The sequence below is a fragment of the Dromaius novaehollandiae genome, chromosome 1, assembly GCF_036370855.1.
Source record: "Dromaius novaehollandiae isolate bDroNov1 chromosome 1, bDroNov1.hap1, whole genome shotgun sequence".
NCBI classification, from domain to species: Eukaryota; Metazoa; Chordata; class Aves; order Casuariiformes; family Dromaiidae; genus Dromaius; species Dromaius novaehollandiae.
The window spans coordinates 143,263,244-143,275,296 of NC_088098.1; the positions used below are offsets into that span (position 1 = coordinate 143,263,244).

Genomic DNA, 12,053 nt, shown 5'->3' on the forward strand with positions numbered 1-12,053 from the left:
ACACTTCATTTAGGTCACCTGTTTTGAAATTATTTGTAGTATTATTATTTGCATTTGATTTTAGTTTTGTTATTTCAGTTCTTTTTGAAAAGTATTTTTAAAGAATTGAGGGCAAAAAATAATTTTGGTTGGATGTAAGGCTTTTATTTTTCTTTTGGTTTGCTCACTGAATGAAGCCACTGATTGTTCACTTGGTTTTGTAATGTTCACTTGACTTTATATGTGAAAAGTGAGGGAATTTTCAAAAACATGTGTCTTAGCTCCTTGTCAAACACTCTGTCACCAGTGTTCTCATTAACTAACTTTTTGGTATAACTCACTGAATAATATTAACAAAATAATTAAAAGAATTAAAAAAAAAATACTTTTCTCCTTCAGTTTCACTCAGCCAGAAATAGTAAAGGGGAAACTTTATGAATATATCTGCGAAATATTTGTAAAGCTTTCAACTTTAAATTTATTTTCATTTTGTTGAAACTGCACTAGGTCATGCTCTTAAATAGGTTTTCTGAGACTATAAATGTATTCTTTTTTAAAAAAAAAGATAGATTTTGAGATTTTGCTTAAATCTGTCAAAGCTCTATTAAATATCTTTTTGTTTTATTAATCTTTCTTCCCACTATATTTCTGTAAAGTAATTTTTGCATCTGATGCCTTCAGAGAATGTCACTTCTATTCACTGCAAAAATTCACTTTCAAAACAATCCTTTTGGCAACGGAGGGGAAAACGCTATCAATGGTAGAGAAACACTGTATCATATTACAGATGTTCAGTACTATTAAGTATTTTACTGCTGAGAACTAGAAACCCTAACAGATTGTCAGGAAAGATACAGAAACACATTTGATATACCCAGCAGAACAAACTGGCTAAGGATGCTTCATAATCAGCTGAAAAAGAATGTGGAAAGCTGATCCAATCTCCTTGTTTTGGGTGAGCTTGTGAAAGTGCTTTATTCAAATTACTTGCACTTTTTTACTTTCAGACATGTTGGCCCAATCAAGTTTCCAGTGATTGTCCTGGGAGTCAAATGGCAAAAACTGTTATTTCTAATAAAAATTATTTCTAATAAAAACTCAGAGCTGGAAGTGGCTTTAATCAAAGAAAGGAAGGAAGGAAGGAGAGAGGGAGGGAGGGAGGAAGGGAGGAAAGGAAGGAAGGAAGGAAAGCCATTATGGAACCAAAGGGGAATATTTGTTTCTTTCCCCTTTTTCAATCCCATCTATAGAGATTTGTGTTCAGTGTCTGCATTCTTAAGGGTCTACCCAAGATCTAACAGTTTGTTTCTAAGAGCAGAGGGAGGTAAATACAGTGGTTGGCAATGAACAGGAGCACAGAAAGGGTCTCTGCACCTAGGCAGAAAGTGGCAGTAGCTATTACTGGGTAAGTGAAAGAAAGAACTGAAGAAGCTTGGAGGTTGCAAAGAGCTGGGAGAGGAGGTTAGCGGAAATGGCCTACTGCAGTGAGAATGGGGACTCCGCTCAGGTAGGGGTAGGAAGGAAAGGTGGTTGGGGGCAATCTGGAGAAGGAGGCTGCTTGGGAGCAGGTGGAAGAAAGGGGCATGGCAGAAGCAAGGGGGGTCTGTGGCAAACAGGTGAAGAGGATGGGAAGTAGTTCTGGGGTAGGAGGGCTTGAGTTGGAACAAGAGCAATCCCACATTTGTACTCACACAAATACACATATACCTTTAGGCGGAACCCCCATTTCGGGTTTGGAAATACAAACAAGACCACTCCTCCTCTCATCATTCTTGGCAGCAAGGATACTTTTGTGTGCCTAAAATGGACAGCAACCCAATATTCTCATACACAATGTTCCAGGCATAATTACATTTTAGCCTGTATTTCCATATGCGGCAGTCCTTACAAACAAAGCTTGATAAAAGCAAAGGCATGGGAGTGGTGAAGATCACAGGGAACTATACATTAGGCATTAAACAAACACACAGCAAATAGCAAATGAGAAGAAGCTGGGTTTGCTTATTTATTTTTTAAAAGTCTGAAAAATTGGAATAGTTAGAGGAAACCTCGGTGAGAGAGAAAGGAGGAGGAGCAGTGGAAATATACAGGAGATTAAGAGAGGGACATCCATTTGGACAGGTGCTTATATTTCAGTCATCACAAAGAAGTAATGTAGTTAGAGGCTGGAGACCATTTTCTCTCCTCATATTTCTTACCCAGCTAGTCAGCATATTGCCCTTATGGGTCCTCCTTTTTGGGGGAGCCAAATAGCTCTTTATACTCTTCATCTGACACACAGCTGACCTCACAGTTGGCGACAGTGGGAATCTTAGTGATCTTTTCTTCTGCAGCTACTTCTCTGCCATGTGAAGTCAGACAAAATAGAGATGGAAGACGGAACAGTTGGAAATATGGGGAAAAGCAGGCTGTCAGGCACAGGATTTAGAAGAGAAATCATTTTGCATTCTGAAATAATTTTGATAATAATTTAATAATGAGTTAATCAACTACTTGATGGAGTAAAGGGAATTAATTCCTATTCATTGTTCCTCCTATTTTTTGTGAAAAAAAATAAAGCTACATTTGTACCAGTGTATTTTTACTGAAGCAAGGAAATCATGGTGTGATGAAACCTTCCAGTTCTTCACAAATGAATAAAAATGCAAACAAACAGTGGAAACAGTACAGAGAAAGATCAGATACAAAGGTTTTTGTGTAGTCTAATCTAAATGGGGAGAGAATGGAATAGACACTTCACTCAGCTTCCGCTTCTGAGGTCTAATAGATGGGAGCTGAAATCCCCTCCACCTCAACCAGTAAATCCATACCTGTTTTAAATGTGCAGTATTGTGCAATTTAGCCTCATTATATATCTCCTGACAAATTGATTTTCCTTCTGAAATACAATGACAAGCGAAGTACATAACAGAAGAAAATCCTTTTATATAGATTACTTGAAAGAGATCATTTGTTATAGAGGTCAGATTGCTGTTGCTGGTTTTCCCCTGGCTTCTGCCTTGTTATTAATAGGAGTTTAGATGTTAAAGCAAAACTCGCTTTTGAGAAGTTGGGAAACAAAACTACAATGACTTTGCTTAAACTCTATTGTCTTAACTAGAGGGCAGAGAAAGCAAAAAGTTCCCCTGCTCAGCCTGTCTGTAACTCTAAGAAGGCTAAGGATAGAGGAAGCACCATCTTTAGGCACAGGTTGATAGAAAAACTGACAGAGACACAAAACAACCGTGACTCCTTGGTTGACTTTGCTCATGGTGGGATGCTGGAAAGTGATGCTGGTCACTGTGTCACGGCAGCTTTTGGAGGATCAGAGTTTGTGACTCATGCCAGGTGTGCTGCCCCTCTCCGAAGCACTGTTCACTGACACTACTTTGCCCTTTGCCATGGTCAAAAGCCCCCAGCTGTGCTCCCTGGAGCTTTTAATGTAGTTTTTATCCCGTCTTGGTTCTTCCCAACAACCCTCCGCCCTGGGGACTCAAATCTGGGACAAGACAGTTCCTGTTTGCCTACACAGCTGAGAATCCCTCAGCTTTGGTATTTCCTCCTGCAGGAGAGTGGAAGAAGGGCCAGAGACTCAGTGAGCATAAAAGAAACCCTGACCTGTTTGCTAGTCTGAAGAACTTATGGCCACAGAGTCAAAGTTAAAACCTCTTCACAGACTTTTCGTGTGACTTTTTTCTCTTCTCTACAAAATAAAGAGAGGAGAATAACCAAATGTTTCCCATTTTTTCCTGGAATGACCATCCTGGGACCTGTACCTATTGCACCTGACTCATACAGTTTTGAAATATGGAATTCGCCCTTCTGGCAATACTGTAATGCGGTTGATACATGCTCTGGTACACGGTATGAAGAAAATACTGCTGCCTGAATCTCCCTTGAGCACTCACACCACCTTTAGGGATCTTCGTGGCATGGTATACTTTCATAAATGATCATAAAAGCACCTTTCATTCATAGGTGTGTCTCAGGAAGCTTTGGTAGTTTTAAACTTTTATTTTTAAATAACTTTTTTTAGCTGTTACTCTATGTAAGACAAATAATATCATGGAATATATGGAATTCACTATAAGCATGGATAGAATACTATAGAAACCTTTTAGATAGTAGTCTTAGATGTTTCTTACTATTATTGAGAAATAAATAGGGCTGAATGTAGCTAACCCTACACAGAAAAAGGAAAAATATATATATATAGATAAGTAGATAGAATTGAGATGAAATAGATAATGTTTTTAAACTTGTTTAGCCTTTCTTCTCCCCTTCTGTCTCTCAGGCTTGTTATGAATCATTGACTCTTTCTCTTTTTAGGCAGCTGTTGCTATTTGTAGCAATTTTTTTCTTTGATCTAATTCTCAGTGGCTATCAGGTCACCTAGCAGTTGCAGAAATGTGTTTTGTTCAACAAAATGTCAATGAGGTTTTGCTGTTTGCTTTACAATTGAGAACTTACAGCTGTCATTTATAAACATTACATTTCTGAATTAGAGGACTGCAACTTGTGGGAATTACGTTTTACCTCCACCTGATAAGTGAAAGCGGTGCAAAATTTAGCAGCTTCCTTTGTCATATTTTACTATGAGCACTTTATGCTATTATACTTGACGCTACCTTTGGCTTTGCCTCCAGCCTTCTGAAAAACGAGTAGACTTTAGGGATTTGTTTTGTCTGCTACAATCCTGAATTAGCTAACAGTCACTGACATCAAACCATCCTGACAGGTATGATCACAGAGAGGCTTGATTTAGAGACCCCAATCAGGTGGTATTTTTATAGGGCTTTTCAGCTTTTGCAGAGGTTTTCTTTTAACAGCCATCCCACCTACAATGTCAAGTAAAGACTTAGTTGAGAAACTCTGAGGACTGCTGCAACCAGCTAGGTTTCCGTTAACAGGAATGGATTATGATATAGATCTTGAACACTTGTGGTTATCGGTGGTTTCTGTGGAATGACATTTCTATTTCATGGCTGTTTATTTAAGGATTACCGAAGAAGAATCCTGAGCAGAGTCAAGATATTTCTTTGAATGGATGGAAACCAAGTAAATATATACAAAAGAAAGATGTGTTCAGAGAAGTGTGGTTAGCTTATAAGGCCTAGCATTCAAAAGCTAGCAAATGTCCAAGTAAAGTATCCTGTGCAAATCTGAGAGTATGATGCATTTCTTACTTCCCTGGTCATGAATGCTTTTTTATCCACCCACTAAATTTCTGTCCTCCTCAATGGACAGACTGAACTGCCTTGTTGTTGAACTCCTCCTCCTTCCTCTCCTTTACCTCCAAGATGATGAGCCACAATCCGCTTACCTGCCAAAATCAGGTGCACCCAGCCTGCAATAGCTGATGCCACTGCTGATTTGTTCTCTTCCCACATTTTGTTTATTGTTCGTTGTCCAAAATGTGGCCCACACCCTGTATAATGCATGTGACTCAAGGCCTTCCTTACTTACAAAATTACTATTTTCCTCCTGGGCTTTCCTGTAGCCTGCTGTAGTATCCAAGTACTACGCAAACATCAATTAAGTTATTTTCACAACACAGACAATGAGGTATTATTACATCCAATTTAGATGTGGAGAATTAAGGTATGAGAAACTGTGGTTCCAGGTGTAAGCTAACAGCATTTTTAACTGCACAAGCTTGGGCCATCGTTGGAACAGAGCTGACCTATTAGCTAAATGAAGCAGGGTTACTGTGGAAAAATAGAATGTGAACATGTAATTAAAGACAAGTCATACTGCAGGTGCCCCAAAGGGTCAAAAGAAGGTTACTCAATCAACTGTAATTCTGACATTCCCTAATCTTTCAAGCTTAATTTTTTGTCCTTAATTATGTTCGCTTAACCCAGCTATTTTCAAATTGTCAGATTAACCCCCTACAAAATCAGAAAAATCAAATTCCATCCGATCTCATCATCCTGACTTCCACGTGAGTCACCAGCAGGGCTGGAACGTGCAGGCTCACAGTACGATCCCGTGACACTAGGGCTGCCTCAGGCCATGCTTCCGTGGAGGCCTGGACCCACCTGCTCTTAGCTTAAAAACAGACTGAGAGGAAAAAAAAACCTGCACTTTCTTTTCTGCATTATCACTGAATGGTCAGTGAGCACCTACAACAGATCAGATGCTATGAAACCACCACCTCAAGTAGCAGCAGTAAGTTGTTATCTTTTTTGTGGGCAAACATTAGCCCCAGAGATACTGTTTTATCAGCAGGTTTTACTGCATGTTTTATAAAATCAGAGACTCAGGAATGGCCTGTTTGATTCTCAGCTTTGAAGAGAAAGTTCTTGTTTTTCTCAGTCTCCCAGGGATGGCCCATAGTGTCCCATTCCATGGACTTCGGACTCTGGTGATCATACATCTTTTCATCTGCTTGCAATAACTTTTTACTAAAATAGTGGAGAGTGTTTTCTTTATGTGTAATTCATTAAATTCAAAAGTAGGATTCACAGGTAATGCACAAAGGAAGGAGAGTTAAGGTGGTTAGATTTGGATTTAATCTTCTGGCAATTTTACTGTGAAGTAATTCAAGAAGCCTTTTAACTTGAAGACTTGGCCTGGTCCTTCTGCCTGCCAGGTTTTCAAAGGAATCAGATGTCACTTTTGAAAAGTTGCAGGATGTCCTGAAAAGACAGGAAACAGGATGTCCTCCTCCTCTCTTGTGGAGAGTTATAAGATGAGAAGTTCTGAGGCACAAAGTGAAGGTTTGGTTTTCCTGCACATGCAGGAAGAATACATAGATCTTTAGTTACTTTAAAATGTTTCTTCTGCTGCCTCCCTGTGTTTTTACAGTTTAGTAAAATGAAAACAGTTGTGTTCTGAGTCACTGTATTATACCATTTGCAGTGTCCCCAAAGGAAAACCTGTGTCTTTCCTATTGTCAGATTTACGTGGTAATGACAATTAGTTTACAAAGTAGTGTACTACAGAACCTGGTCTAAAAATAGGAGAATCATAAGATCCCACTGCATTAGAGACAAAGGCATGAGAGACAGGAGGCTGAAGAAATACAGTTAAAAATACACTAGAGAGGATATATAAATGTAGCTACATGCCATCTAGTGTCCCATTATACCCCTGATTCCTCCAAACTTCGGTCTGCTCCCATTCCAAGTGCCATTTTCCTTGACCTTTTCCCCTTCCCAGCTGCCTGCCCTTTATATTTTTGCCCACCCATTTTCAAGTGCTCACTTCTCCTGTTAGCCTGCAGTCACTCACCAGCCTACATTTTTTCAACTCATTGAATCCTAGTTTCAGTCTCATGCTGTAAACTTGTTCAATTTCATTTTCACCTGTTCTATGAAGTTCCAACTTTTCCTAACTTTATTGATACAGCTCGTCCTTTCCTTCTACCAGTTACATTCTGCCTTTCAATTTTTTACCCTTGCTTGATCATTTTCTTGAGTTATCAGTCCCAGACTTCTCTCCACTTCAATGCCCAGTTCCTTCCTAAACTGCTTGTTTCTGGGGACTTTGTTCATACTCTTTATTCAAGCTCTTGTTTATCATCACCTGTATTGTCCCCATCCTCTCACCCTTACCTTGCCTCACTCACACCTTTCCTCATCCCATCTCAATGCAGCCAAACACATAATAAAGAACTGGTTCCCGCTCCATCTTCATTTAGACTGCTTCTTCCTATACAGATCCTACATCTACTTCAGAACTCAGGGGAAAAGATAATATCCTTTCCCTCAATTCAAATATCCATGCCAGGCATAGCTACAGAAGAAAAACTATAACTGCAGCTAAGGTGAGGCCTTAGACCACACGTTCCTCATAGATGGAATATTCAAGGAAGTCAACTGTGAAAATAGGCCTCCATTCCACAAACCACATTTTTTCTTAGGTTTCTAACATGACCAAATTTCTGCAAATTTTAACAAGGATGACAAAAGACATGTCCATGGCAGCACTGTATATGCAGTTCACATACTATGTTCATTCTTCAAGCGTAAGCAACAGCATTTATTGTTATATATGTGTATGTATAATTATAACAATACATGATACATAAGCATTACGGTTAATATTATTATTTATAGATAGATGAGGGAACATATTTTGTTTCTTAGCTTTTTTCCCAAAAAATCTGATTCAAGGATCAATTCAGTTTCAAAAATATGAACCAAAATGATTCACATTTGGTAAATCTAGAAGAAAATGAAAACATGGAGAAGTGGAAGAGCAAGGCAACCATAAAAATAGCTAGGCTTACCTATAATAAATCAGTTTATTAATCTCAGTGAATCTTCCTGAAAAGGCTGAGATTGTTTGCTCGAATGAGTAATTTACAGTATTAAGCTATTACTTACAGGGAAAACTAATTAATTTAGGAAGAATTTAGAACTTTTGAGAATAAAAAAGGTCTTTGCATTTGTTAAATTATGGAAGACTTTGCTCTACATTGGGACAAACAGCATATTTCTCAAGAATTCAGTACATGTTGGCCATTCAGCAAAGCACACACATTACCCACTGCTCTATTTTCCTAGGACTCATCGTTATATTCCCTGATGAGAATTCTGCTGGGAATACTTTTGAATGAACATTTACAGACAAAGTATCTGCTGTTGAGTAAGCAAAATGAAGCACTTATCAGCAATCTATTGATGAAAAAGGAGTCTAAAAACTTAGTCCTGCATGATCTGTAATATTATTATAGCATATATCTAGTAGTAGTGTTTAGCATGATCAGAATTAATTACCATATCTTTTCTTTCTTTCTTAATTACCAGAGAGTACCAGGCTAACACAGCAATGAAATAGGGCTAGTCTAAAACTAATTGAAGTAAATATCTCCCTGAATATACAAATTGTAGATTTCTTCTATGTACTGAAATATATTTAATTTATTTATAAATTTATGGTAGTCTCTTAAGAAAAAATAACATCAGCCACAAAATAAATAATAAACATATTGGGAAAAAATGTTTCAATATCTGCTTAGTTTTGGTTTTGGTTTAACATGTGGGCAGAGGCCATGAGTCCAATCCGCTCATCTGCCCAAGAATTCATTTTCATCTTTATTTCACCAGAAGACAATGAAAGCAATATGAGTTGCTGCTACACGAAATGGCAGCTTTGCTTTATCTCTTGTTTTGAAACCTGCAGTCCACTCATTCCTCTGGACAGTCAGGCACAAGGATGAATCAGGAGACTTTAATGACACCTAGGTAAGTCATATATATAGCTTGTGCACAACAGCACAGTGAGTCAGCGTATCAGCCTAGTCCCTGATTTACACCAAGCTAGGAATACATCCTGTTGACCCATTGGGTACATTATGCAAGGCTGGCCTTGGAAAGGGGACTGTATGATCTCTAAACAAAAAGGGGGCATAGGAACAGTGGATTTCTACATTTATTTATTTATTGTTTTTTCTATGCAGAAAAGGATATTTTCTTAGGGCTCTTTGACCTTCATGTTTTCTGCTATTGACATGGTTAGGAAAAAAAGGAAAATCTGCCAGCAGCTGTAGCTGTAGTTTTGTGCAGTAGTTTACATATTAAAATCCCTGGAAATACTCCTAGTTTTATCTTAAAATGACTTCTTCAGTACTACAGTCAGTCTTATATATTTAAAAGGCAAACGATGCTAAAACAGAAGCAGTACTAAATGTTGAAAAGATTAGTTTGGAAAGATTGCTTCAAAAAAGATGAGCTCAGAAGGGTTTTCCCTTTGAATTTGCTTTGTTTTCTGACAGTGACTGTAAGTCTCTCCTGTAGCAATATATGTCCTAGGAGTATAGAGTTCCCAAGAGTTTACGGAGTCTGCTCGCTCCCTAGCACTGGCGCTGATCTGCACGGTCCCTGAAACACAGATGCTGCAGTCCCAGAGGCAACATCTGGTTGTTTCAAATTCCTCTTCCCAAAGGATGACCACCTCTTACCGGTTCTGAGAAACCACCTCTTGCATGAGCACATTGTGGGTTTCGTGCTTTCGCAGTACTCTGCTTGGCTTTCAAGGCACTCAGCGCTTTCCAGCCCTGCTGAGGTCAGTGAGAACCAACACAGAGCAGAGCGTTCCTGGGCGAGATCAAAACCTTGCCAAAAGGGAGGCCTAAACTCACATTCAGAGTCATTATTAAGGAGCAGACATGAACAACACTTAGGAAAGCTAGAGATGAAGCAAATACACCGTTGTGAGTATTTTCTCTCATGTACAGTCTGCCAGTTCTGTTATTCGAGACTGTCCGCAGTCAGGCTGTAGCTCAGCAAAACAACTGAGGCAAGCACTTGAATTAAGTGTGAATATTCACACTGAAATCACACTGAAATCTGTATTATTACTACCCCTTATTATTAAGATTTTTTGTCTCCTTTATCCTTTCTAAGTCAAATTCTCCATCTTTTCCCTTGAGACCCACAAAACAAGCTGTGGAGCAGCTCTTGGGAGCACTCCCAGCCTGACAAATCTCAGGAATATTTATCTTCAAGCCCTGGGCTTTCTGTAAACATTCTTATAAATAAAATTTTACTCACCTGGTGCTTGGGGGAAAGAAGGGCCAGGATGCTGGCATGCTACAGTTTCCCACTTTTTTCTGTTTTCTTTTTTTTTTTTTTTCTTCTTGTTCTCTCAGATCAGTTCTGGTCTCCTCCTACAATTATTTTATTCCATTTTTACCAGAGTCTGCTACTGATTTTGTTAATATGTACTGCTTAATTTCAGCCAAAGGCTTCTCAATGCCGTTAGGCTATTCTAATACTATTTTGATCGTAATGTGTCAGTATAAATCAATAGCAAACTGGATTTTTGACCCATTAGTGCATCTTAATTGCTATCCTAAGTCCTTTATTTACAGTATTTACAGATCTTTTAAATAGAGAAACAAATCTTTGCTTTGTCTCTGGGTGGCTTCTGCAGCTTGTCAATTAATTTGCAAGTTTAAAAAGTTTGACTGCAAGCCCTTGGGGTGCTCTGATCCTGCACTGAGCAGAGCAGAGCTTTCAAAAATAAGCTTGCTAACGTCAGAGCCTCTTGTTGCTAAGAGAGGAAGTGAGTGTAGCCTAGTAAAAGCACGCTGTTTCAACAAATCCATTTGAACTGGCAGCCAACCTGTCTAAAGACAACGCAAGTAGTTTTAAGCAATACGTACCAGATTGTTATATCAGCCTGTGTTACTGGAGCAAGGAAAAAAATGCAAGTGTATTGAGGCAAATACCAGGAAAAGAAAAATCATCCTCTAGTTATGGAGATTGCGGATTGTAAATGTGTTCCATCAGTCAGAAAACTAATGGAGGTGAGAATGACCTACCCCAGGCTAATAATGTACAGTACACAGAAGTCCTCAGAAGAATTTCCAATTAAGCTTCTTTTTATTACCACCCTAACCAAAGGCTCGGCTGCTGCATGGTACATTACTTTTAAGAATTGAACGTTAATTTAGGTTAGAGGTAGGAATTCTCATCCTGGCTAGGAGGAATGCTACACGATATTTACCCTGCTATAGGAACAGTATCTCAGCCAATAAAGCAATCCATACCTCACAGTGGGAACAATTCACAATTAGCTAGTGACCACCTGGACGCTTTTTAACTTTTCTTAAATTTCCAGCCCATTAAAAATCAAACATCCTACAGTCTTGCACTCTGCCCTTCTTAAAGAAAAATCTAAACACTATTGCACATTCTTGAGAAGCTGAGAACAGAGTAAAATTCAGGAGTATCTTCAGTGGCCACAGATTATAAAATGATTCAAGATACTGGTTATATGAGTGGCAATTAAAAACTTAACACTTTCTGGAAGGTTCACAAGCTCCAAATATAAATGGTAGCTATCAGATACTTAACAAATGGCAGTAGAGTACAAGTTGTTAATTCCCACTGGATCATGAGAAAAGGCAGAACTGTGGCTCCACAGAGTGAAAACCTCCAGTGAATTGCAGCATTAAATATCTCCCTCTACAGACAAACCACAGCGCATGTACAGTATTTTCATTTACTGACTATTTTGTAGAAATCACTTTCATTTCAGTTGGATTGGTCTGATTTTCTTTGCAAAATTATTTTATCTCAGGAACACTGAACATTCAAAAGGACTGGAAGAACTGGATCTGATGATCTGTGTGTCCTTCT

General features: G+C 38.7%; 1 long non-coding RNA gene across 1 annotated transcript in view; it reads left to right on the top strand.

The window, feature by feature from the left end:
- The window catches only part of LOC135324504 (uncharacterized), a 31,714-nt gene extending 30,644 nt beyond the window's left edge, over nt 1–1,070 (top strand). Inside the window, exon 4 of the long non-coding RNA XR_010385877.1 lies at nt 987–1,070. This is a non-coding gene — a long non-coding RNA (uncharacterized LOC135324504). The remainder of the gene's footprint in view (nt 1–986) is intronic.
- The last annotated feature ends 10,983 nt before the right edge of the window (nt 1,071–12,053 follow it).